Below are 23,776 nucleotides of genomic sequence, written 5' to 3'. Positions count from 1 at the left end.
GTGGGCGAGAGAGAGATTGTCGAGAGAGAGTGTGAGTGGGCGAGAGAGAGAGTCTGGGTGAGAGAGAGAGTGGGCAAGAGAGGGAGTGGGTGAGAGAGAGAGTGGAAGAGAGAGAGAGTGGGTGAGAGAGAAACTGGGCGTGTTAGGAGTTGGTGAGAGAGAGAGTGGGAGAGAGACAGAGTGGGCGATAGAGATAGAGTGGGCGAGAGTCGGTGAGAGAGAGTGTTGAGATAAAGAGTGGGCAAGAGAGAGAGTGGGCGAGAGAGAGAGGGTGAGAGAGTGTGGGCGAGAGAGAGTGTGGGCGATAGAGAAAGAGTAGGCGAGAGAAAGAGTGGGCGACAGACAGTGGGTCAGAGAGAGTGAAGGCGAGAGAGAGAGTGGAAATGAGAGAGTGGGGGTGAGACAAAGCGGGCAAGAGAGAGTGTGGGAGAGAGTGAGTGAGGGGGCAGAGGGAGAGTGGGTGAGAGAGAGGGGGCAGAGGGAGATAGTAGGCGAGAGAGAGAGTGGGCAAAGGGAGTGGGCGAAAGAGAGTGTGGGTGAGAGAGAGTGTAGGCGAGACAGAGAGTCGGTGAGAGTGAGACTGAGCGAGAGTGAGAGAGTGGGCGAGAGAAAGTGGGGGAGAGAGTGAGAGTGTGGGCGAGAGAGAGTGGGCGAGAGAGAGTGGGAGAGAGTGAGAGAGTGGGGGAGAGAGAGTGGGCGAGAGAGAGTGTGGGCGAGAGAGAGAGTGGGAGAGAGAGAGGGCGAGAGAGAGTGGGCGAAAGAAAGTGTGGGCAATAGAGAAAGAGTAGGTGAGAGAGAGAGTGGGCGAGAGAGGGAGTGGGTGTGAGAGAGAGAAAGGGCGAGAGTGAGAGAGTGGGTGAGAGAGTGAGAGGGCTAGAGTGAGAGATTGGGAGAGAGAGAGTGTGGGTGAGAGAGAGAGTGGTTGAGAGAGAGAGAAAGGGCGAGACTGAGAGAGTGGGTGAGAGAGTGAGAGGGCTAGAGAGAGAGTGGGTGAGAGAGTGTGCGACAGAGAGTGGGTGAGACAGAATGGGCGAGAGAGAGAGTTGGCGAGAGAGAGGGGGCAGAGGGAGATAGTGGGCGAGAGAGAGAGTGGGCAAGAGGGAGTGGGTGAGAGAGAGTGTGGGCGAGAGAGAGAAAGAGTGGGCGAAAGAGAGTGGGCGAGAGATAGAGTGAGTGGGCGAGAGAGACAGTGTGGGTGAGAGTGAGAGTGAGTGGGCGAGAGAGAGAGTGTGGGTGAGAGTGAGAGTGAGTGGGCGAGAGAGAGAGTGTGGGTGAGAGTGAGAGTGAGTGGGCGAGAGAGAGAGTGTGGGTGAGAGTGAGTGGGCGAGAGAGAGAGTGTGGGTGAGAGTGAGAGTGAGTGGGCGAGAGAGAGAGTGTGGGTGAGAGTGAGAGTGAGTGGGCGAGAGAGAGAGTGTGGGTGAGAGTGAGAGTGAGTGGGCGAGAGAGAGAGTGTGGGTGAGAGTGAGAGGGGGAAGAGGGACATAGTGGGCGAGAGAGAGAATGGGCGAGAGAGAGAGAGTGGGCGAGAGAGAGAGAGTGGGCGAGAGAGAGAGTGTGTGTGAGAGTGAGAGTGAGTGGGCGAGAGAGAGAGTGTGGGTGAGAGTGAGAGTGAGTGGGCGAGAGAGAGAGTGTGGGTGAGAGTGAGAGGGGGAAGAGGGACATAGTGGGCGGGAGAAAGAGTGGGCGAGAGAGAGAGAGTGGGCGAGAGAGAGAGAGTGGGCGAGAGAGAGAGTGTGGGTGAGAGTGAGAGGGGGAAGAGGGACATAGTGGGCGAGACAGAGAGTTGGCGAGAGAGAGTGGGCGAGAATGAGAGAGTGGGCGAGAGAGAGAGTGGGCGAGAGAGAGAGTGGGCAGGAGAGAGTGTGAGCGAGACAGAGAGTGGGTGAGAGAGTGAGAGGGCTAGAGTGAGAGAGTGGGCGAGAGAGAGTGTGGGTGAGAGAGAGAGTGGGTGAGAGAGAGAGTGGGTGAGACAGAGAGTGGGTGAGCGTGAAACTGGGCCAAAGAAAGAGTGGGTGAGAGAGAGTGGGCGAGAGTGAGACTGGGCGAGAGAGAGTGAGTGGGCGAGACAGAGAGTGGGCGAGACCGAGAGTGGAAGAGAATGAGAGAGTGGGCGAGAGAGAGAGTGGTAGAGAATGAGAGAGTGGGCGTGGGAGAGAGTGGGCGAGAGAGAGAGTAGGAAAGAGTAAGAGAGTGGGCGAGAGAGAGTGTGGGTGAGAGAGAAAGCGGGCGAGAGAGAGAGTGGGTGAGACACAGTGTGGGTGAGAGAGAGACCGGACCAAAGAGAGAGTGGGCGAGAGTGTGACTGGGCGAGAGTGAGAGAGTGGGCGAGAGAGAGAGTGGGAGAGAGTGAGAGAGTGGGCGAGAGAGAGAGTGGGTGAGAGAGAAAGCGGGCGAGAGAGAGAGTGGGTGAGACACAGTGTGGGTGAGAGAGAGACCGGACCAAAGAGAGAGTGGGCGAGAGTGAGAGAGTGGGCGAGAGAGAGAGTGGGAGAGAGTGAGAGAGTGGACGAGATATAGAGTGGGTGAGCGAAAGAGTGAGAGAGAGTGAGAGAGTGGGTGAAAGATAGTGTGGCCGAGAGAGAGTGGGCAAGAGGGAGTGGGTGACAGAGAGACTGGACGAAAGATTAGGTGAGAGAGAGTGGGCGAGAGAGAGAAAGAGTGGGCGATAGAGAGAGTGTGGGTGAGAGTGAGAGGGGGGAAGAGGGACATAGTGGGCGAAAGAGAGAGTGGGCGAGAGAGAGTGGGCGAGAGAGAGAGAGTGGGAGAGAGAGTGGGCGAGAGAGAGAGTGGGAGAGAGAGTGGTCATGAGAGAGTGTTGGAGAGACAGAGAGTGGGTGAGAGAGAGAGTAGATGAGAGAGATAGTGGGCGAGAGAGAGAGTGGGCGAGAGAGAGAGAGTGGGAGAGAGAGTGGTCATCAGAGAGTGTTGGAGAGACAGAGAGTGGGTGAGAGAGAGAGTGGGCGAGAGAGAGAGTAGATGAGAGAGATAGTGGGCGAGAGAAAGCGGGCGAGAGAGAGAGTGGGTGAGAGAGAGTGGGTGAGAGAGAGAGAGTGGGCGAGAGAGAGAGTGGGTGAGAGAGAGAGTGGGTGAGAGAGAGAGTGAGCGAGAGAGAGAAAGCGGGCGAGAGAGAGAGTGGGCGAGAGAGAGAGTGGGTGAGAGAGAGTGAGCGAGAGAGAGAAAGTGGGCAAGACAGAGAGTGGGTGAGAGAGATAGTGGGCGAGGGAGAGTCGGCGGGAGAAAGAGTGGGCAAGAGAGAGAGTGAGTGGGCGATAGAGAGAGTGTGGGTGAGAGTGAGAAGGGGAAGAGGGACATAGTGGGCGAGAGAGAGAGAGTGGGCGAGAGAGAGAGTGGGCGAGAGAGAGAGAGTGGGAGAGAGTGTGAGAGTGGGAGAGAGTGTGAGAGTGGGCGAGAGAGAGTGGGAGAGAGTGAGAGAGTGCGTGAGAGAGAGTGGGCGAGAGAGAGAGTGGGAGAGAGTGAGAGAGTGGGAGAGAGTGTGAGAGTGGGCGAGAGACAGTGGGAGAGAGTGAGAGAGTGGGCGAGAGAGAGAGTGGGCGAGAGAGAGAGTGGGCGAGAGAGAGAGTGGGCGAGGGAGAGAGTGGGCGAGAGAGAGAGTGGGCGAGAGAGAGAGTGAGTGGGCGAGAGAGAGAGAGAGACTGGGCGAGAGAGAGACAGTGGGTGAGAGAGAGAGAGAGAGTGGGCGTGAGAGAGTGGGTGAGAGAGAGAGTGGGCAAGAGAGGGTGTGTGAGAGAGAGAGTAGGCGAGAGAGAGAGTGGGTGAGAGAGAGAGTGGGTGAGAGAGAGAGTGGGCAAGAGAGAGGGTGGTGGAGAGGGAGAGTGGGTTAGAGAGAGAGTCAGCGAGAGAAAGAGTGGGCGAGGGAGAGTGGGCGGGAGAGAAAGTGGGCAAGAGAGAGAGTGGGTGAGAGAGAGAGTGGGCGTGAGAGAGAGTGGGTGAGAGAGAGAGTGGGCGTGAGAGAGAGTGGGTGAGAGAGAGAGTGGGCGTGAGAGAGAGTGGGTGAGAGAGAGAGAGAGTGGGCAAGGGAGAGAGTGGGCGAGAGAGAGTGTGTGAGAGAGAGAGAGTGTGTGAGAGAGAGATAGTGGGTGAGAGGGAGAGAGTGGGTGTGAGAGAGTGGGCGAGAGAGAGAGTGGGTTAGAGAGAGAGTGAGCGAGAGAGAGAAAGTGGGCGAGAGAAAGAGTGGGCGAGAGAGAGCGTGTGAGAGAGAGAGTGGGCGAGAGAGAGAGAGAGTCGGTGAGAGAGAGAGTGTGTGAGAGAGAGAGTGGGCGAGAGAGAGAGAGTGTGTGAGAGAGAGAGTGGGAAAGAGAGAGTGTGTGAGAGAGAGTGTGGGCGAGAGAGAGAGAGTGGGTGAGAGAGAGTGGGCAAGAGAGAGTGTGTGAGAATGAGAGTGGGCGAGAGAGAGAGTGGGTGAGAGAGAGAGTGTGTGAGAGAGAGAGTGGGCAAGAGGGAGGGTGGTGGAGAGGGAGAGTGGGTTAGAGAGAGAGTCAGCGAGAGAAAGAGTGGGCGAGGGAGAGTGGGCGGGAGAGAAAGTGGACGAGAGAGAGAGTGGGCGTGAGAGAGAGTGGGTGAGAGAGAGAGTGGGCGTGAGAGAGAGTGGGTGAGAGAGAGAGAGAGAGTGGGCGAGAGAGAGAGTGGGCGAGAGAGAGTGTGTGAGAGAGAGAGAGTGGGCGAGAGGGAGAGAGTGGGTGTGAGAGAGTTGGCGAGAGAGTGAGTGGGTTAGAGAGAGAGTGAGTGAGAGAGAGAAAGTGGGCGAGAGAAAGAGTGGGCGAGAGAGATAGTGCACGAGAGAGAGTGGGCAAGAGAGAGCGTGGGCAAGAGAGAGAGTGAGTGAGAGAGAGAGTGGGCGAGAGAGAGAGTGGGCGTGAGAGAGAGTGGGTGAGAGAGAGAGTGGGCGTGAGAGACAGTGGGTGAGAGAGAGAGTGGGCGTGAGAGAGAGTCGGTGAGAGAGAGAGAGAGTGGGCGAGAGAGAGAGTGGGCGAGAGAGAGTGTGTGAGAGAGAGAGAGTGGGCGAGAGGGAGAGAGTGGGTGTGAGAGAGTGGGCGAGAGAGAGAGTGGGCGAGGGAGAGTAGGCGGGAGAGAGAGTGGGCAAGAGAGAGAGTCGGTGAGAGAGAGAGTGGGTGAGAGAGATAGTGGGCGAGGGAGAGTGGGCGTGAGAGAGAGAGTGTGTGAGAGAGAGAGTGGGCGAGAGAGAGACAGTGGGTGAGAGAGAGAGAGAGTGGGCGTGAGAGAGTGGGCGAGAGAGAGAGTGGGCAAGAGAGAGTTTGTGAGAGAGAGAGTGGGCGAGAGAGAGAGTGGGCAAGAGAGGGTGGTGGAGAGGGAGAGTGGGTTAGAGAGAGAGTCAGCGAGAGAAAGAGTGGGCGAGGGAGAGTGGGCGGGAGAGAAAGTGGGTGAGAGAGAGAGTGGGCGTGAGAGAGAGTGGGTGAGAGAGAGAGAGGGCGTGAGAGAGAGTGGGTGAGAGAGAGAGTGGGCGTGAGAGAGAGTGGGTGAGAGAGAGAGTGGGCGTGAGAGAGAGTGGGTGAGAGAGAGAGAGAGTGGGCAAGGGAGAGAGTGGGCGAGAGAGAGTGTGTGAGAGAGAGAGAGTGTGTGAGAGAGAGAGAGTGGGCGAGAGGGAGAGAGTGGGTGTGAGAGAGTGGGCGAGAGAGAGAGTGGGTTAGAGAGAGAGTGAGCGAGAGAGAGAAAGTGGGCGAGAGAAAGAGTGGGCGAGAGAGATAGTGCACGAGAGAGAGTGGGCAAGAGAGAGCGTGTGAGAGAGAGAGTGGGCGAGAGAGAGAGAGAGTCGGTGAGAGAGAGAGAGTGGGCGTGAGAGAGCGGGCGAGAGAGAGAGTGGGCGAGAGAGAGAGTGGGTGAGAGAGAGAGTGTGTGAGAGAGAGTGGGCGAGAGAGAGAGAGTGTGTGAGAGAGAGAGTGGGAAAGAGAGAGTGTGTGAGAGAGAGTGTGGGCGAGAGAGAGAGAGTGGGTGAGAGAGAGAGAGTGGGCAAGAGAGAGTGTGTGAGAGAGAGAGTGGGCGAGAGAGAGAGTGGGTGAGAGAGAGAGTGTGTGAGAGAGAGAGTGGGCAAGAGGGAGGGTGGTGGAGAGGGAGAGTGGGTTAGAGAGAGAGTCAGCGAGAGAAAGAGTGGGCGAGGGAGAGTGGGCGGGAGAGAAAGTGGGCGAGAGAGAGAGTGGGCGTGAGAGAGAGTGGGTGAGAGAGAGAGTGGGTGAGAGAGAGAGAGTGTGTGAGAGAGAGAGTGGGAAAGAGAGAGTGTGTGAGAGAGAGTGTGGGCGAGAGAGAGAGAGTGGGTGAGAGAGAGAGAGTGGGCAAGAGAGAGTGTGTGAGAATGAGAGTGGGCGAGAGAGAGAGTGGGTGAGAGAGAGAGTGTGTGAGAGAGAGAGTGGGCAAGAGGGAGGGTGGTGGAGAGGGAGAGTGGGTTAGAGAGAGAGTCAGCGAGAGAAAGAGTGGGCGAGGGAGAGTGGGCGGGAGAGAAAGTGGACGAGAGAGAGAGTGGGCGTGAGAGAGTGGGTGAGAGAGAGAGTGGGCGTGAGAGAGAGTGGGTGAGAGAGAGAGAGAGAGTGGGCGAGAGAGAGAGTGGGCGAGAGAGAGTGTGTGAGAGAGAGAGAGTGGGCGAGAGGGAGAGAGTGGGTGTGAGAGAGTTGGCGAGAGAGTGAGTGGGTTAGAGAGAGAGTGAGTGAGAGAGAGAAAGTGGGCGAGAGAAAGAGTGGGCGAGAGAGATAGTGCACGAGAGAGAGTGGGCAAGAGAGAGCGTGGGCAAGAGAGAGAGTGAGTGAGAGAGAGAGTGGGCGAGAGAGAGAGTGGGCGTGAGAGAGAGTGGGTGAGAGAGAGAGTGGGCGTGAGAGACAGTGGGTGAGAGAGAGAGTGGGCGTGAGAGAGAGTCGGTGAGAGAGAGAGAGAGAGTGGGCGAGAGAGAGAGTGGGCGAAAGAGAGTGTGTGAGAGAGAGAGAGTGGGCGAGAGGGAGAGAGTGGGTGTGAGAGAGTGGGCGAGAGAGAGAGTGGGCGAGGGAGAGTAGGCGGGAGAGAGAGTGGGCAAGAGAGAGAGTCGGTGAGAGAGAGAGTGGGTGAGAGCGATAGTGGGCGAGGGAGAGTGGGCGTGAGAGAGAGAGTGTGTGAGAGAGAGAGTGGGCAAGAGAGAGTGTGTGAGAGAGAGAGTGGGCGAGAGAGAGACAGTGGGTGAGAGAGAGATAGAGTGGGCGTGAGAGAGTGGGCGAGAGAGAGAGTGGGCAAGAGAGAGTGTGTGAGAGAGAGAGTGGGCGAGAGAGAGAGTGGGCAAGAGAGAGGGTGGTGGAGAGGGAGAGTGGGTTAGAGAGAGAGTCAGCGAGAGAAAGAGTGGGCGAGGGAGAGTGGGCGGGAGAGAAAGTGGGTGAGAGAGAGAGTGGGCGTGAGAGAGAGTGGGTGAGAGAGAGAGAGAGAGTGGGCGTGAGAGAGAGTGGGTGAGAGAGAGAGTGGGCGTGAGAGAGAGTGGGTGAGAGAGAGAGTGGGCGTGAGAGAGAGTGGGTGAGAGTGAGAGTGGGCGTGAGAGACAGTGGGTGAGAGAGAGAGTGGGCGTGAGAGAGAGTGGGTGAGAGAGAGAGAGAGAGTGGGCGAGAGAGAGAGTGGGCGAGAGAGAGTGTGTGAGAGAGAGAGAGTGGGCGAGAGGGAGAGAGTGGGTGTGAGAGAGTGGGCGAGAGAGAGAGTGGGCGAGGGAGATTAGGCAGGAGAGAGAGTGGGCAAGAGAGAGAGTCGGTGAGAGAGAGAGTGGGTGAGAGAGATAGTGGGCGAGGGAGAGTGGGCGTGAGAGAGAGAGTGTGTGAGAGAGAGAGTGGGCAAGAGAGAGTGTGTGAGAGAGAGAGTGGGCGAGAGAGAGACAGTGGGTGAGAGAGAGAGAGAGTGGGCGTGAGAGAGTGGGCGAGAGAGAGAGTGGGCAAGAGAGAGTGTGTGAGAGAGAGAGTGGGCGAGAGAGAGAGTGGGCAAGAGAGAGGGTGGTGGAGAGGGAGAGTGGGTTAGAGAGAGAGTCAGCGAGAGAAAGAGTGGGCGAGGGAGAGTGGGCGGGAGAGAAAGTGGGTGAGAGAGAGAGTGGGCGTGAGAGAGAGTGGGTGAGAGAGAGAGAGAGAGTGGGTGAGAGAGAGAGTGGGCGTGAGAGAGAGTGGGTGAGAGAGAGAGTGGGCGTGAGAGAGAGTGGGTGAGAGAGAGAGAGAGTGGGCAAGGGAGAGAGTGGGCGAGAGAGAGTGTGTGAGAGAGAGAGAGAGTGTGTGAGAGAGAGTGAGTGGGCGAGAGGGAGAGAGTGGGTGTGAGAGAGTGGGCGAGAGAGAGAGTGGGTTAGAGAGAGAGTGAGCGAGAGAGAGAAAGTGGGCGAGAGAAAGAGTGGGCGAGAGAGATAGTGCACGAGAGAGAGTGGGCAAGAGAGAGCGTGTGAGAGAGAGAGTGGGCGAGAGAGAGAGAGAGTCGGTGAGAGAGAGAGAGTGGGCGTGAGAGAGCGGGCGAGAGAGAGAGTGGGCGAGAGAGAGAGTGGGTGAGAGAGAGAGTGTGTGAGAGAGAGAGTGGGCGAGAGAGAGAGAGTGTGTGAGAGAGAGAGTGGGAAAGAGACAGTGTGTGAGAGAGAGTGTGGGCGAGAGAGAGAGAGTGGGTGAGAGAGAGAGAGTGGGCAAGAGAGAGTGTGTGAGAGAGAGAGTGGGCGAGAGAGAGAGTGGGTGAGAGAGAGAGTGTGTGAGAGAGAGAGTGGGCAAGAGGGAGGGTGGTGGAGAGGGAGAGTGGGTTAGAGAGAGAGTCAGCGAGAGAAAGAGTGGGCGAGGGAGAGTGGGCGGGAGAGAAAGTGGGCGAGAGAGAGAGTGGGCGTGAGAGAGAGTGGGTGAGAGAGAGAGTGGGTGAGAGAGAGAGAGTGGGTGAGAGAGAGAGAGAGTGGGCGAGAGAGAGAGTGGGCGAGAGAGAGTGTGTGAGAGAGAGAGTGGGCGTGAGGGAGAGAGTGGGTGTGAGAGAGTGGGCGAGAGAGTGAGTGGGTTAGAGAGAGAGTGAGCGAGAGAGAGAAAGTGGGCGAGAGAAAGAGTGGGCGAGAGAGATAGTGCACGAGAGAGAGTGGGCAAGAGAGAGCGTGGGCAAGAGAGAGAGTGAGTGAGAGAGAGAGTGGGCGAGAGAGAGTGGGCATGAGAGAGAGTGGGTGAGAGAGAGAGTGGGCGTGAGAGACAGTGGGTGAGAGAGAGAGTGGGCGTGAGAGAGAGTGGGCGAGAGAGAGAGTCGGCGAGAGAGAGTGGGCAAGAGAGAGAGTGGGCGAGAGAGAGAGTGGGCGAGAGGGAGAGTGGGTGAGAGAGTGTGTGAGAGAGAGAATGAGCGAGAGAGAGAGAGTGGGTGTGAGAGAGAGAGTGGGCGAGAGAGAGAGAGTGGGCGAGAGAGAGAGTGGGCGAGAGAGAGAGGGTGGGCAAGAGAGAGAGTGGGCGAGAGAGAGAGTGGGTGAGAGAGTGTGTGAAAAGAGAGAGTGAGTGAGAGAGAGAGCGGGTGTGAGAGAGAGAGTGGGTGTGAGAGAGAGTGGATGAGAGAGAGAGTGGGTGAGAGAGAGAGAGTGGGCGAGAGAGAGAGTGGGCAAGAGAGAGAGTGGGCGAGAGAGAGAGTGGGTGAGAGAGAGAGTGGGCGAGAGAGAGAGAGAGAGTGGGCGAGAGAGAGAGTGGGTGAGAGAGAGAGTGGGCGTGAGAGAGAGTGGGTGAGAGAGAGAGTGGGTCAGAGAGAGAGAGAGAGTGGGTGAGAGAGAGAGTGGGTGAGAGAGAGAGAGAGTGGGTGAGAGAGAGAGTGGGTGAGAGAGAGAGTGGGCGAGAGAGAGAGAGTGGGCGAGAGAGAGAGTGGGTGAGAGAGAGAGTGAGCGAGAGAGAGAGTGGGCGAGAGAGAGAGTGGGCGAGAGAGAGAGAGAGAGTGGGTGAGAGAGAGAGTGGGTGAGAGAGAGAGTGAGTGAGAGAGAGAGTGGGCGAGAGAGAGAGTGGGTGAGAGAGAGAGTGGGCGAGAGAGAGAGTGGGCGAGAGAGAGAGTGGTGAGAGAGAGAGAGTGGGCGAGGGAGAGACTGAGCGAGAGAGAGAGTGGGCGTGAGAGAGAGAGTGGGCGAGAGAGAGTGAGCGAGAGAGAGAGTGGGCGAGAGAGAGAGTGAGCGAGAGGGAGTGTGGGCGAGAGAGAGGGTGGGCGAGAGAGAGTGGGCGAGAGAGAGAGTGGGTGAGGCAGAGAGTGGGTGAGAGAGAGAGTGAGCGAGGGAGAGTGGGCGAGAGAGAGAGTGGGCGAGAGAGAGAGAGAGAGTGGGCGAGAGAGAGAGTGGGTGAGAGAGAGAGTGAGCGAGAGAGAGAGTGGGCGAGAGAGAGAGTGGGTGAGAGAGAGTGGGCGAGAGAGAGAGTGGGCGAGAGAGAGTGGTGAGAGAGAGAGAGTGGGCGAGGGAGAGACTGAGCGAGAGAGAGAGTGGGCGAGAGAGAGAGAGTGGGCGAGAGAGAGAGAGTGGGCGAGAGCGAGAGTGGGCGAGAGAGAGTGGGCGAGAGTGAGAGAGGGGGCAAGGGAGAGAATGGCTGTGAGAGAGAGTGGTGAGAGAGAGAGAGTGGGCGAGAGTGAGAGTGGGTGAGAGAGAGAGACAGTTGGAGAATAGAGGACGAGAGGGAGACTGGGCGAGAGACAGTGGGTGAGAGAGAGAGTGGGCGAGAGAGAGATTGGGCGAGAGAGAGTGTGGGCAAGAGAGAGAGTGGGAGAGAGTGAGAGAGGGGGCAAGAGAGAGAATGGCTGTGAGAGAGAGTGGTGAGAGAGAGACAGTGGGCGAGAGTGAGAGAGTGGGCGAGCGAGAGTGGAAGAGAATGAGAGAGGGGCAGAGGGAGAGAGTGGGCAAGAGAGAGAGTGTGGGTGACAGAGAGTGGGCGAGAGAGAGAGAGGGGATGAGAGAGGGAGTGGGCGAGAGAAAGCGTGTGAGTGAGAAAGTGGGAGTGAGAGAGTGGGTGAGAGAAATAGTGGGAGTGAGAGAGTGGGGTGAGAGAGAGTGGGTGAGAGTGAGGGAGTGGGCGAGAGAGAGATTGGGGTGAGAGAGTGTGGGCGAGGGAGATAGTGGGCGAGCGAGAGAGTGGGCGAGAGCAGGTGTGGGCGAGAGAGTGTGCACGTGAGAGTGAGAGAGGGGGCAGAGAGAGATAGTGCACGAGAAAGAGAGTGGGCGAGAGAGAGGGAGAGAGAGAATAGACGAGAGAAAGACTGGGCGAAAGAGTGAATGGGTGAGAGAGAGAGTGAGGGTGAGTGAGAGTGTGGGGGAGAGAGAGGGTGGGCAAGAGAGAGAGTGGGCGAGAGTGAGGGTGGGGGAGAGAGAGATAGTGGAAGAGAGAGAGAGTTGGTGAGAGAGAAACTGGGCGAGTTAGGAGTTGGTGAGAGAGAGAGTGGGAGAGAAAGAGTGGGCGATAGAGACAGAGTGGGCGAGAGTCGGTGAGAGAGAGTGGTGAGAGAAAGAGTGGGCGAGAGAGAGAGTGGGCAAGAGAGAGAGAGGGTGAGAGAGTGTGGGCGAGAGAGAGTGTGGGCGATAGAGAAAGAGTAGGCGAGAGAAAGAATGGGCGACAGAGAGTGGGTGAGAGACAGTGAAGGCGAGAGAGAGAGTGGGCGAGAGAGTGTGCGTCAGAGAGTGGGCGAGAGACAGTGGGCGAGAGAAAGAGTGGAAGTGAGAGAGTGGGGGTGAGACAGAGTGGGCGAGAGAGAGTGTGGGCGACAGTGAGTGAGGGGGCAGAGGGAGAATGGGCGAGAGAGAGTGGGTGAGAGAGAGGGGGCAGAGGGAGATAGTGGGCAAGAGTGAGAGAGTGGGCAAAGGGAGTGGGCGAGAGAGAGTGTAGGTGAGAGAGAGACTGCGCAAAAGAGAGATTGGGTGAGAGAGATGTGCGAGAGAGAGAAAGAGTGGGCAAAAGAGAGTGGGCGAGAGAGAGATTGTCGAGAGAGAGTGTGAGTGGGCGAGAGAGAGAGTCTGGGTGAGAGAGAGAGTGGGCAAGAGAGAGAGTGGGTGAGAGAGAGAGTGGAAGAGAGAGAGAGTGGGTGAGAGAGAAACTGGGCGTGTTAGGAGTTGGTGAGAGAGAGAGTGGGAGAGAGACAGAGTGGGCGATAGAGATAGAGTGGGCGAGAGTCGGTGAGAGAGAGTGGTGAGATAAAGAGTGGGCAAGAGAGAGAGTGGGCGAGAGAGAGAGTGTGAGAGAGTGTGGGCGAGAGAGAGTGTGGGCGATAGAGAAAGAGTAGGCGAGAGAAAGAGTGGGCGACAGACAGTGGGTCAGAGAGAGTGAAGGCGAGAGAGAGAGTGGAAATGAGAGAGTGGGGGTGAGACAAAGCGGGCAAGAGAGAGTGTGGGAGAGAGTGAGTGAGGGGGCAGAGGGAGAGTGGGTGAGAGAGAGGGGGCAGAGGGAGATAGTAGGCGAGAGAGAGAGTGGGCAAAGGGAGTGGGCGAAAGAGAGTGTGGGTGAGAGAGAGTGTGGGCGAGACAGAGAGTGGGTGAGAGTGAGACTGAGCGAGAGTGAGAGAGTGGGCGAGAGAAAGTGGGGGAGAGAGTGAGAGTGTGGGCGAGAGAGAGTGGGCGAGAGAGAGTGAGAGAGTGGGGGAGAGAGAGTGGGCGAGAGAGAGTGTGGGCGAGAGAGAGAGTGGGAGAGAGAGAGGGCGAGAGAGAGTGGGCGAAAGAAAGTGTGGGCAATAGAGAAAGAGTAGGTGAGAGAGAGAGTGGGCGAGACAGGGAGTGGGTGTGAGAGAGAGAAAGGGCGAGAGTGAGAGAGTGGGTGAGAGAGTGAGAGGGCTAGAGTGAGAGATTGGGTGAGAGAGAGTGTGGGTGAGAGAGAGAGTGGGTGAGAGAGAGAGAAAGGGCGAGAGTGAGAGAGTGGGTGAGAGAGTGAGAGGGCTAGAGAGAGAGTGGGTGAGAGAGTGTGCGACAGAGAGTGGGTGAGACAGAATGGGCGAGAGAGAGAGTTGGCGAGAGAGAGGGGGCAGAGGGAGATAGTGGGCGAGAGAGAGAGTGGGCAAGAGGGAGTGGGTGAGAGAGAGTGTGGGCGAGAGAGAGAAAGAGTGGGCGAAAGAGAGTGGGCGAGAGATAGAGTGAGTGGGCGAGAGAGACAGTGTGGGTGAGAGTGAGAGTGAGTGGGCGAGAGAGAGAGTGTGGGTGAGAGTGAGAGTGAGTGGGCGAGAGAGAGAGTGTGGGTGAGAGTGAGAGTGAGTGGGCGAGAGAGAGAGTGTGGGTGAGAGTGAGAGTGAGTGGGCGAGAGAGAGAGTGTGGGTGAGAGTGAGAGTGAGTGGGCGAGAGAGAGAGTGTGGGTGAGAGTGAGAGTGAGTGGGCGAGAGAGAGAGTGTGGGTGAGAGTGAGAGTGAGTGGGCGAGAGAGAGAGTGTGGGTGAGAGTGAGAGTGAGTGGGCGAGAGAGAGAGTGGGTGAGAGAGAGTGGGTGAGAGAGAGAGAGTGGGCGAGAGAGAGAGTGGGTGAGAGAGAGAGTGGGTGAGAGAGAGAGTGAGCGAGAGAGAGAAAGCGGGCGAGAGAGAGAGTGGGCGAGAGAGAGAGTGGGTGAGAGAGAGTGAGCGAGGGAGAGAAAGTGGGCAAGACAGAGAGTGGGTGAGAGAGATAGTGGGCGAGGGAGAGTCGGCGGGAGAGAGAGTGGGCAAGAGAGAGAGTGAGTGGGCGATAGAGAGAGTGTGGGTGAGAGTGAGAGGGGGAAGAGGGACATAGTGGGCGAGAGAGAGAGAGTGGGCGAGAGAGAGAGTGGGCGAGAGAGAGAGAGTGGGAGAGAGTGTGAGAGTGGGAGAGAGTGTGAGAGTGGGCGAGAGAGAGAGTGGGAGAGAGTGAGAGAGTGCGTGAGAGAGAGTGGGCGAGAGAGAGAGTGGGAGAGAGTGAGAGAGTGGTAGAGAGTGTGAGAGTGGGCGAGAGACAGTGGGAGAGAGTGAGAGAGTGGGCGAGACAGAGAGTGTGGGTGAGAGTGAGAGGGGGAAGAGGGACATAGTGGGCGAGAGAGAGAGAGTGGGCGAGAGAGAGAGTGGGCGAGAGAGAGAGTGGGCGAGAGAGAGAGTGGGAGAGAGAGAGAGAGTGCATGAGAGAGAGTGGGCGAGAGAGAGAGTGGGAGAGAGTGAGAGAGTGGGAGAGAGTGTGAGAGTGGGCGAGAGACAGTGGGAGAGAGTGAGAGAGTGGGCGAGAGAGAGAGTGGGCGAGATAGAGAGTGGGCGAGAGAGAGAGTGGGCGAGGGAGAGAGAGGGCGAGAGAGAGAGTGGGCGAGAGAGAGAGTGAGTGGGCGAGAGAGAGAGAGAGTGGGCGAGAGAGAGACAGTGGGTGAGAGAGAGAGAGAGAGAGAGTGGGCGTGAGAGAGTGGGCGAGAGAGAGAGTGGGCAAGAGAGGGTGTGTGAGAGAGAGAGTGGGCGAGAGAGAGAGTGGGTGAGAGAGAGAGTGGGTGAGAGAGAGAGTGGGCAAGAGAGAGGGTGGTGGAGAGGGAGAGTGGGTTAGAGAGAGAGTCAGCGAGAGAAAGAGTGGGCGAGGGAGAGTGGGCGGGAGAGAAAGTGGGCAAGAGAGAGAGTGGGTGAGAGAGAGAGTGGGCGTGAGAGAGAGTGGGTGAGAGAGAGAGTGGGCGAGAGAGAATGTGTGAGAGAGAGAGAGTGTGTTAGAGAGAGAGTGGGCGAGAGGGAGAGAGTGGGTGTGAGAGAGTGGGTGAGAGAGAGAGTGGGTTAGAGAGAGAGTGAGCTAGAGAGAGAAAGTGGGCGAGAGAAAGAGTGGGCGAGAGAGATAGTGCACGAGAGAGAGTGGGCAAGAGAGAGCGTGTGAGAGAGAGAGTGGGCGAGAGAGAGAGAGAGTCGGTGAGAGAGAGAGAGTGGGCGTGAGAGAGCGGGCGAGAGAGAGAGTGGGCGAGAGAGAGAGTGTGTGAGAGAGAGAGTGGGCGAGAGAGAGAGAGTGTGTGAGAGAGAGAGTGGGAAAGAGAGAGTGTGTGAGAGAGAGTGTGGGCGAGAGAGAGAGAGTGGGTGAGAGAGAGAGAGTGGGCAAGAGAGAGTGTGTGAGAGAGAGAGTGGGTGAGAGAGAGAGTGTGTGAGAGAGAGAGTGGGCAAGAGGGAGGGTGGTGGAGAGGGAGAGTGGGTTAGAGAGAGAGTCAGCGAGAGAAAGAGTGGGCGAGGGAGAGTGGGCGGGAGAGAAAGTGGACGAGAGAGAGAGTGGGCGTGAGAGAGAGTGGGTGAGAGAGAGAGTGGGCGTGAGAGAGAGTGGGTGAGAGAGAGAGTGGGCGAGAGAGAGTGTGTGAGAGAGAGAGAGTGGGCGAGAGGGAGAGAGTGGGTGTGAGAGAGTTGGCGAGAGAGTGAGTGGGTTAGAGAGAGAGTGAGCGAGAGAGAGAAAGTGGGCGAGAGAAAAAGTGGGCGAGAGAGATAGTGCACGAGAGAGAGTGGGCAAGAGAGAGCGTGGGCAAGAGAGAGAGTGAGTGAGAGAGAGAGTGGGCGAGAGAGAGAGTGGGCGTGAGAGAGAATGGGTGAGAGAGAGAGTGGGCGTGAGAGACAGTGGGTGAGAGAGAGAGTGGGCGTGAGAGAGAGTGGGTGAGAGAGAGAGAGAGAGTGGGCGAGAGAGAGAGTGGGCGAGAGAGAGTGTGTGAGAGAGAGAGAGTGGGCGAGAGGGAGAGAGTGGGTGAGAGAGAGAGAGTGGGCAATGGAGAGTGTCTGAGAGAGAGAGTGGGTGAGAGAGAGAGGGTGTGAGAGAGAGAGTGAGCAAGAGGGAGGGTGGTGGAGAGGGAGAGTGGGTTAGAGAGAGAGTCAGCGAGAGAAAGAGTGGGCGAGGGAGAGTGGGCGGGAGAGAAAGTGGACGAGAGAGAGAGTGGGCGTGAGAGAGAGTGGGTGAGAGAGAGAGTGGGCGTGAGAGAGAGTGGGTGAGAGAGAGAGTGGGCGAGAGAGAGTGTGTGAGAGAGAGAGAGTGGGCGAGAGGGAGAGAGTGGGTGTGAGAGAGTTGGCGAGAGAGTGAGTGGGTTAGAGAGAGAGTGAGCGAGAGAGAGAAAGTGGGCGAGAGAAAGAGTGGGCGAGAGAGATAGTACACGAGAGAGAGTGGGCAAGAGAGAGCGTGGGCAAGAGAGAGAGTGAGTGAGAGAGAGAGTGGGCGAGAGAGAGAGTGGGCGTGATAGAGAATGGGTGAGAGAGAGAGTGGGCGTGAGAGACAGTGGGTGAGAGAGAGAGTGGGCGTGAGAGAGAGTGGGTGAGAGAGAGAGAGAGAGTGGGCGAGAGAGAGAGTGAGCGAGAGAGAGTGTGTGAGAGAGAGAGAGTGGGCGAGAGGGAGAGAGTGGGTGTGAGAGAGTGGGCGAGAGAGAGAGTGGGCGAGGGAGAGTAGGCGGGAGAGAGAGTGGGCAAGAGAGAGAGTCGGTGAGAGAGAGAGTGGGTGAGAGAGATAGTGGGCGAGGGAGAGTGGGCGTGAGAGAGAGAGTGTGTGAGAGAGAGAGTGGGCAAGAGAGAGTGTGTGAGAGAGAGAGTGGGCGAGAGAGAGACAGTGGGTGAGAGAGAGAGAGAGTGGGCGTGAGAGAGTGGGCGAGAGAGAGAGTGGGCAAGAGAGAGTGTGTGAGAGAGAGAGTGGGCGAGAGAGAGAGTGGGCAAGAGAGAGGGTGGTGGAGAGGGAGAGTGGGTTAGAGAGAGAGTCAGCGAGAGAAAGAGTGGGCGAGGGAGAGTGGGCGGGTGAGAAAGTGGGCAAGAGAGAGAGTGGGTGAGAGAGAGAGTGGGCGTGAGAGAGAGTGGGTGAGAGAGAGAGTGGGCGTGAGAGAGAGTGGGTGAGAGAGAGAGTGGGCGTGAGAGAGAGTGGGTGAGAGAGAGAGAGAGTGGGCAAGGGAGAGAGTGGGCGAGAGAGTGTGTGTGAGAGAGAGAGAGTGTGTGAGAGAGAGAGAGTGGGCGAGAGGGAGAGAGTGGGTGTGAGAGAGTGGGCGAGAGAGAGAGTGGGTTAGAGAGAGAGTGAGTGAGAGAGAGAGTGGGCGAGAGAGAGAGTGGGCAAGAGAGAGAGTGGGTTAGAGAGAGAGTTAGCGAGAGAGAGAAAGTTGGCGAGAGAGAGAGTGGGCGAGAGAGAGAGTCGGCGAGAGAGAGTGGGCAAGAGAGAGAGTGGGCGAGAGAGAGAGAGTGGGCGAGAGGGAGAGAGTGGGTGTGAGAGAGTGGGCGAGAGAGAGAGTGGGCGAGGGAGAGTAGGCGGGAGAGAGAGTGGGCAAGGGAGAGAGTCGGTGAGAGAGAGAGTGGGTGAGAGAGATAGTGGGCGAGGGAGAGTGGGCGTGAGAGAGAGAGTGTGTGAGAGAGAGAGTGGGCAAGAGAGAGTGGGTGAGAGAGAGAGAGAGTGGGCAAGGGAGAGAGTGGGCGAGAGAGAGTGTGTGAGAGAGAGAGAGTGTGTGAGAGAGAGAGAGTGGGCGAGAGGGAGAGAGTGGGTGTGAGAGAGTGGGCGAGAGAGAGAGTGGGTGAGAGAGAGAGTGAGCGAGAGAGAGAAAGTGGGCGAGAGAAAGAGTGGGCGAGAGAGATAGTGCACGAGAGAGAGTGGGCAAGAGAGAGCGTGTGAGAGAGAGAGTGGGCGAGAGAGAGAGAGAGTCGGTGAGAGAGAGAGAGTGGGCGTGAGAGAGCGGGCGAGAGAGAGAGTGGGCGAGAGAGAGAGTGGGTGAGAGAGAGAGTGTGTGAGAGAGAGAGTGGGCGAGAGAGAGAGAGAGTGTGAGAGAGAGAGTGGGAAAGAGAGAGTGTGTGAGAGAGAGTGTGGGCGAGAGAGAGAGAGTGGGCAAGAGAGAGTGTGTGAGAGAGAGAGTGGGCGAGAGAGAGAGTGGGCAAGAGAGAGGGTGGTGGAGAGGGAGAGTGGGTTAGAGAGAGAGTCAGCGAGAGAAAGAGTGGGCGAGGGAGAGTGGGCGGGAGAGAAAGTGGGCGAGAGAGAGAGTGGGTGAGAGAGAGAGTGGGCGTGAGAGAGAGTGGGTGAGAGAGAGAGTGGGCGTGAGAGAGAGTGGGTGAGAGAGAAAGTGGGCGTGAGAGAGAGTGGGTGAGAGAGAGAGAGAGTGGGCAAGGGAGAGAGTGGGCGAGAGAGATTGTGTGAGAGAGAGAGAGTGTGTGAGAGAGAGAGAGTGGGCGAAAGGGAGAGAGTGGGTGTGAGAGAGTGGGCGAGAGAGAGAGTGGGTTAGAGAGAGAGTGAGCGAGAGAGAGAAAGTGGGCGAGAGAAAGAGTGGGCGAGAGAGATAGTGCACGAGAGAGAGTGGGCAAGAGAGAGCGTGTGAGAGAGAGAGTGGGCGAGAGAGAGAGAGAGTCGGTGAGAGAGAGAGAGTGGGCGTGAGAGAGTGGGCGAGAGAGAGAGTGGGTGAGAGAGAGAGTGTGTGAGAGAGAGAGTGGGCGAGAGAGAGAGAGAGTGTGAGAGAGAGAGTGGGAAAGAGAGAGTGTGTGAGAGAGAGTGTGGGCGAGAGAGAGAAAGTGGGTGAGAGAGAGAGAGTGGGCAAGAGAGAGTGTGTGAGAGAGAGTGTGGGCGAGAGAGAGAGTGGGTGAGAGAGAGAGTGTGTGAGAGAGAGAGTGGGCAAGAGGGAGGGTGGTGGAGAGGGAGAATGGGTTAGAGAGAGAGTCAGCGAGAGAAAGAGTGGGCGAGGGAGAGTGGGCGGGAGAGAAAGTGGGCGAGAGAGAGAGTGGGTGTGAGAGAGAGTGGGTGAGAGAGAGAGTGGGTGAGAGAGAGAGTGGGTGAGAGAGAGAGTGGGTGAGAGAGAGAGAGAGAGTGGGCGAGAGAGAGAGTGGGCGAGAGAGAGTGTGTGAGAGAGAGAGTGGGCGAGAGGGAGAGAGTGGGTGTGAGAGAGTGGGCGAGAGAGTGAGTGGGTTAGAGAGAGAGTGAGCGAGAGAGAGAAAGTGGGCGAGAGAAAGAGTGGGCGAGAGAGATAGTGCACGAGAGAGAGTGGGCAAGAGAGAGCGTGGGCAAGAGAGAGAGTGAGTGAGAGAGAGAGTGGGCGAGAGAGAGAGTGGGCGTGAGAGAGAGTGGGTGAGAGAGAGAGTGGGCGTGAGAGACAGTGGGTGAGAGAGAGAGTGGGCGTGAGAGAGAGTGGGTGAGAGAGAGAGAGAGAGTGGGCGAGAGAGAGAGTGGGCGAGAGAGAGTGTGTGAGAGAGAGAGTGGGCGAGAGGGAGAGAGTGGGTGTGAGAGAGTGGGCGAGAGAGAGAGTGGGTTAGAGAGAGAGTGAGCGAGAGAGAGTGGGCAAGAGAGAGCGTGGGCAAGAGAGAGAGTGAGTGAGAGAGAGAGTGGGCGAGAGAGAGAGTGGGCAAGAGAGAGAGTGGGTTAGAGAGAGAGTTAGCGAGAGAGAGAAAGTTGGCGAGAGAGAGAGTGGGCGAGAGAGAGAGTCGGCGAGAGAGAGTGGGCAAGAGAGAGAGTGGGCGAGAGAGAGAGAGTCGGCGAGAGGGAGAGAGTGGGTGTGAGAGAGTGGGCGAGAGAGAGAGTGGGCGAGGGTGAGTAGGCGGGAGAGAGAGTGGGCAAGAGAGAGAGTCGGTGAGAGAGAGAGTGGGTGAGAGAGATAGTGGGCGAGGGAGAGTGGGCGTGAGAGAGAGAGTGTGTGAGAGAGAGAGTGGGCAAGAGAGAGTGTGTGAGAGAGAGAGTGGGCGAGAGAGAGACAGTGGGTGAGAGAGAGAGAGAGTGGGCGTGAGAGAGTGGGCGAGAGAGAGAGTGGGCAAGAGAGAGTGTGTGAGAGAGAGAGTGGGCGAGAGAGAGAGTGGGCAAGAGAGAGGGTGGTGGAGAGGGAGAGTGGTTTAGAGAGAGAGTCAGCGAGAGAAAGAGTGGGCGAGGGAGAGTGGGCGGGAGAGAAAGTGGGCAAGAGAGAGAGTGGGTGAGAGAGAGAGTGGGCGTGATAGAGAGTGGGTGAGAGAGAGAGAGAGTGGGCAAGGGAGAGAGTGGGCGAGAGAGAGTGTGTGAGAGAGAGAGAGTGTGTGAGAGAGAGAGAGTGGGCGAGATGGAGAGAGTGGGTGTGAGAGAGTGGGCGAGAGAGAGAGTGGGTTAGAGAGAGAGTGAGCGAGAGAGAGTGGGCAAGAGAGAGCGTGTGAGAGAGAGAGTGGGCGAGAGAGAGAGAGAGTCGGTGAGAGAGAGAGAGTGGGCGTGAGAGAGCGGGCGAGAGAGAGAGTGGGCGAGAGAGAGAGTGGGTGAGAGAGAGAGTGTGTGAGAGAGAGAGTGGGCGAGAGAGAGAGAGAGTGTGAGAGAGAGAGTGGGAAAGAGAGAGTGTGTGAGAGAGAGTGTGGGCGAGAGAGAGAGAGTGGGTGAGAGAGAGAGAGTGGGCAAGAGAGAGTGTGTGAGAGAGAGTGGGCGAGAGAGAGAGTGGGTGAGAGAGAGAGTGTGTGAGAGAGAGAGTGGGCAAGAGGGAGGGTGGTGGAGAGGGAGAGTGGGTTAGAGAGAGAGTCAGCGAGAGAAAGGGTGGGCGAGGGAGAGTGGGCGGGAGAGAAAGTGGGCGAGAGAGAGAGTGGGTGTGAGAGAGAGTGGGTGAGAGAGAGAGTGGGTGAGAGAGAGAGTGGGTGAGAGAGAGAGAGAGAGTGGGCGAGAGAGAGAGTGGGCGAGAGAGAGTGTGTGAGAGAGAGAGTGGGCGAGAGGGAGAGACTGGGTGTGAGAGAGTGGGCGAGAGAGTGAGTGGGTTAGAGAGAGAGTGAGCGAGAGAGAGAAAGTGGGCGAGAGAAAGAGTGGGCGAGAGAGATAGTGCACGAGAGAGAGTGGGCAAGAGAGAGCGTGGGCAAGAGAGAGAGTGAGTGAGAGAGAGAGTGGGCGAGAGAGAGAGTGGGCGTGAGAGAGAGTGGGTGAGAGAGAGAGTGGGCGTGAGAGACAGTGGGTGAGAGAGAGAGTGGGCGTGAGAGAGAGTGGGTGAGAGAGAGAGAGAGAGTGGGCGAGAGAGAGAGTGGGCGAGAGAGAGTGTGTGAGAGAGAGAGAGTGGGCGAGAGGGAGAGAGTGGGTGAGAGAGAGAGAGTGGGCGAGAGAGAGAGTGGGTTAGAGAGAGAGTGAGCGAGAGAGAGAGAAAGTGGGCGAGAGAAAGAGTGGGCGAGAGAGATAGTGCACGAGAGAGAGTGGGCAAGAGAGAGCGTGGGCAAGAGAGAGAGTGAGTGAGAGAGAGAGTGGGCGAGAGAGAGAGTGGGCAAGAGAGAGAGTGGGTTAGAGAGAGAGTTAGCGAGAGAGAGAAAGTGGGCGAGAGAGAGAGTGGGCGAGAGAGAGAGTCGGCGACAGAGAGTGGGCAAGAGAGAGAGTGGGCGAGAGAGAGAGTGGGCGAGAGGGAGAGTGGGTGAAAGAGTGTGTGAGAGAGAGAGTGAGCGAGAGAGAGAGAGTGGGTGTGAGAGAGAGAGTGGGCGAGAGAGAGAGAGTGGGCGAGAGAGAGAGTGGGCGAGAGAGAGAGGGTGGGCAAGAGAGAGAGTGGGCGAGAGAGAGAGAGTGGGTGAGAGAGTGTGTGAAAAGAGAGAGTGAGTGAGAGAGAGAGTGGGTGTGAGAGAGAGAGTGGGTGTGAGAGAGAGTGGATGAGAGAGAGTGGATGAGAGAGAGTGGGTGAGAGAGAGAGAGTGGGCGAGAGAGAGAGTGGGCAAGAGAGAGAGTGGGCGAGAGAGAGAGTGGGCGAGAGAGAGAGTGGGCAAGAGAGAGAGTGGGCGAGAGGGAGAGTGGATGAGAGAGAGTGGGTGAGAGAGAGAGAGTTGGCGAGAGAGAGTGGGCGAGAGAGAGAGTGGGCGAGAAGGAGAGTGGATGAGAGAGAGTGGGTGAGAGAGAGAGAGTGGGCGAGAGAGAGAGTGGGCAAGAGAGAGAGGTGAGAGAGCGCGAGAGGGGTGAGAGAGAGAGGGGAGAGAGACATGGGTGTGAGAGGGGTCAGAGAGAAAGGGTGAGATAGTGAGGGTGTGAGAGGGAAGGGGTGTGAGAGAGAGACAGGGCGTGAGAGAGAGGGAGTGAGAGTGAGAGGGTGTGAGAGTGAGGGTGTGAGAGAGAGAGGGACTGAGAAAGAGGGAGTGAGAGTGAGCGCGAGAGGGGTGAGAGAGGGAGAGGGTGTGTGAGAGAGAGGGAGCGAGAGAGAGGGTGGGTGAGAGAGAGTGTGGTTGAGAGAGAGTGGGCGAGAGAGAGAGTGAGAGGGGGGCAGAAGTAGAGAGTGGGCGTGAAAGAGATTGGGCGAGATGGAGTGGGAGAGTGTAGGGGGCGAGGGAGAGAGAACGTGTGAGAGAGGGAGGTGAGAGAGAGAATGAGGGTGAGAGAGCGCGAGAGGGGTGAGAGAGAGAATGTTAAGAGCGAGAAGGTGTGAGGAAGAGAAGGGGGTGAGAGAGAGGGGCTGAGAGAGAGGGGATGAGAGAGAGAGAGGGTGAGAGAGAGGGGTGAGGGAGTGTCATGAAAGAGAGGGGTAGAGAGAGAGGGAGAGAGAGAGGGGTGTAAGGAAGAGGGGTGAGAGAGGGGCGTGTGAGAGAGACAGGGGTGAGACAGAGAAGGCTGAGGGGGGGTGAGAGAGATGTGAGAGAGAGAGGGTGAGAGAGAGAAGGAGTGAGAGAGAGGGGGTGAGAGAGGGAGAGAGAGGGGTGAGAGAGAGAGGGTGAGATATAGAGTGTGGGTGAGATAGAGTGGTGAGAGAGATAGAGAGGGGTGTAAGAGAGAGGGGTGTAAGAGAGAGGGGTGAGAGTGCGGGATGAGAAAGAAGGAGAGAGAGAGTAATGTAAGAGAGAGGGGTGAGAGTATGAGCGGGCTGAGAGAGGGATGAGAGAGAGGGAGGAGTGTAAGAGAGAGGGGGTAAAAGAGGGATGATAGAGAGCGGAGTGAGAGAGATAAGTGAGAGAGAGAGAGAGGCGTGAGAGAGAGAGACGGGGTGAGACAGAGGGGTCGAGAGAGAGGCAGTGTGTTAGAGAGGGCAGTGAAAGAGAGAGGGTGAGAGAGAGAGGAGTGAGAGAGAGAGAGGTGAGAGAGAGGGAGAGGTGTGAGAGAGAGAAAGGTGAGAGCGAGAGAGAGAATGTGTGTGTGTGAGAGAGAGGTGAGAGAGAGGGTTGAGAGAGAGAGGTGTAAGAGAGAGAGGCTGAGAGAGAGGAGTGAGAGGGAGATAGGGGTGAGAGAGAGGGGCGTGAGAGAGAGAGACAGAGAGAAGGGCTGAGACAGAGAGGGTGAGAGAGAGGGGTGAGACTGTGAGAGGGTGAGAGAGAGAGAGAGGAGTGAGAGACAGAGAGGGAGCGAGAGAGAGAGTCGGGTGAGGGAGAGAGAGGGCTGAGAGAGGGGTGAACGAGAGAGAGAGGGGTGAGAGAGAGCGGGTGTGTGAGAGAGAGAAAGGATGAGAGAGAGGGGAGTGAGAGAGAGGAGGTGAGACAGACATGGGGTGAGAGAGAGAGGGATGAGAGAGGTGTGATGAGTGAGAGAGCGTGTTGAGAGAGAGGCGATGAGAGAGAGAGAGAGGGAGAGAGAGGGATGGGGTGAGAGAGTCAGGGGGTGAGAGACGGGGGAGAGAGAGAAAGGTGGCGAGAGAGACAGGGGGCGGGATTGAGGGAGTGTGTGAGAGACGGGGTGAAAGAAAGAGAGGGTGAGAGAGAGGGGTGAGAGAGAGGGGTCAGCTAGAGCATGGAGTGAGAGAGAAAGGGGCGAGAGAGAGAGGGGTGAGAGAAAAGGGTGAGAGAGAGAGGGGTCGAGAGTGAGGGAGTGTGTGAGAGAGGGGCGTGAATGAGAGGTGAGAGAGAGGTGTGAGAGAGAGATGGGTGTGAGAGAGAGAGGGGAGAGAGAGGGGTGAGAGAGAGGGATGCGGGTGGGAGAGAGAGGGGTTGACAGAGAGAAAGGGTGGGAGAGAGAGGAGGTGAGACAGACAGGTGGTGTGAGTGGGGCGTGAGTGAGAGGGTGAGTGAGAGTGGTTAGACAGAGAGAGGGGTGAGAGAGAGAGGGGATGAGTGAGAGAGGGTGTTGAGAGAGAGGTG

This window comes from Chiloscyllium punctatum, chromosome 31 (genome assembly GCF_047496795.1).
Source record: "Chiloscyllium punctatum isolate Juve2018m chromosome 31, sChiPun1.3, whole genome shotgun sequence".
NCBI lineage: Eukaryota > Metazoa > Chordata > Chondrichthyes > Orectolobiformes > Hemiscylliidae > Chiloscyllium > Chiloscyllium punctatum.
Note: the sequence above shows the minus strand (reverse complement) of the source record.